Below are 1,957 nucleotides of genomic sequence, written 5' to 3'. Positions count from 1 at the left end.
TTACATAACGGAAATAGTGTAACAAATAGAAATAGGTATAGTATAGGAAATCCGTAAAATCTCAGATATTAGTTATTAATCTTAGCTATTAACTAGTTCTAAATTTGAAGTTATACTTATAAAAATAAAAAAATACTAAAACTTCTTAAAGATAAAGTTAGCTTGATATGCTTAACTATAGGATATTAAAAAATAAAATTATAGAATTTATTGGTATTTTCATTCGATCATTATAGACTTTATTATTTGTTAATAATTTGAGGATTAATATTTCACTAAGGGGAACATAGAGTCAGAGTAAATAAAATTGCTAATTCTGATTAGAAAAAAAGAATAAATATCAAGCGTTATAGTATAATTTTGAATACTATAAAAAAGTAAGACGGGAGGTGGGGGAGATAAAAACTTTTGGATATATTGATTCGGATTGAATTGCAAATACATCAAGGATAGAATCAATTCAATTCTGAATTGCAATAAGCAAGCGAGGTCTCTCAAATAGAGTCGAACTGAACTGCTAGACTACGTTGAGTGATGAACTCAATGATTCAAAAAAAAAACTAAGAGATGGATGAAATTACACAAGGAATCCTGGTCTCAAAGAAGAGGGAAATGGGGATATGGCGAAATCGGTAGACGCTACGGACTTGATTGTATTGAGCCTTGGTATGGAAACCTGCTAAGTGGTAACTTCCAAATTCAGAGAAACCCTGGAATTAAAAAAGGGCAATCCTGAGCCAAATCCGTGTTTTGAGAAAACAAGGGGTTCTCGAACTAGAATACAAAGGAAAAGGATAGGTGCAGAGACTCAATGGAAGCTGTTCTAACGAATCGAGTTAATTACGTTGTGTTGTTAGTGGAATTCCTTCTAGTTCTAAATTAGAGAAAGAGGGGTTTTATACCTTATACATTTAATAAACACGTATAGATACTGACATAGCAAACGATTAATCACAGAACTCATATTATATTCTAATTATAATATAGGTTCTTTATCTTTTTTAAAAATGAAATTAGAAATGATAATGATTATGAAATAAAAAACTCATATCATAATTTTTTTTTTTCATTATTGTGAATCCACTCCAATCGAATATTGAATAATCAAATTCTTCAATTAAAATTCAAAGTTTTCGAGATCTTTAAAAAAGTGGATTAATCGGACGAGGACAAAGAGAGAGTCCCATTCTACATGTCAATACTGACAACAATGAAATTTCTAGTAAAAGGAAAATCCGTCGACTTTATAAGTTGTGAGGGTTCAAGTCCCTCTATCCCCAAATCCTCTTTTATTCCCTAACTATACTATATTATTATTATTTATCCTCTTTTTTTTTTTCTTTTTATCAATGCACTTTTTTTTCTTTTTATCAATGCAATGGGTTTAAGATTCATTAGCTTTCTCATTCTACTCTTTCACAAAGGAATGCGAAGAGAACTCAATGGATCTTATCCTATTCATTGAATAGATTTCTTTTTTATTAGAGTATCGGCAAGAAATCTTGGTTATTCACTCTATTTTTAAGTTTTATTTAAGTAAACCATGCACAATGCATAGGACTACCCCCCCCATTTTCAAATTTAAAATTTGAAATACTTTAATTAATTTTTAGTCCTTTTAATTGACATAGATACAAATACTCTACTAGGATGATGCACAAGAAAAGGTCAGGATAGCTCAGTTGGTAGAGCAGAGGACTGAAAATCCTCGTGTCACCAGTTCAAATCTGGTTCCTGGCAGAGAAAAAAAAAAAAAAGATCCACCGAATAGGTATTGATCCAAATACCTCGAGATGGATTGTGATACATATTCATTAATAATATTTATTCATCTAAGTGGATAAATCTATAATATAAATATAGAGGCACTTCTTTTTCTTTTTAAAGAAGTTTTAAAATATATCTTTTCTTTATGATAAAGAAGGGGGTGAGATTCCCCTTTATTTTTTTGCGTTTC

General features: G+C 30.1%; 1 non-coding gene across 1 annotated transcript; it reads left to right on the top strand.

Annotated features, from left to right (window-relative positions):
- The first annotated feature begins 1,667 nt into the window (after positions 1 to 1,667).
- Positions 1,668 to 1,740, top strand: TRNAF-GAA (transfer RNA phenylalanine (anticodon GAA)). Its single transcript has one exon. It is a non-coding gene; the product is annotated as a tRNA-Phe (tRNA).
- Positions 1,741 to 1,957: the final 217 nt, after the last annotated feature.

Source organism: Triticum urartu, unplaced genomic scaffold (assembly GCF_056163025.1).
Source record: "Triticum urartu cultivar PI428250 unplaced genomic scaffold, HENAU_Tu73 scaffold2, whole genome shotgun sequence".
Lineage (NCBI taxonomy): Eukaryota > Viridiplantae > Streptophyta > Magnoliopsida > Poales > Poaceae > Triticum > Triticum urartu.
Note: the sequence above shows the minus strand (reverse complement) of the source record. Positions and strands in the feature narration are given on the sequence as shown.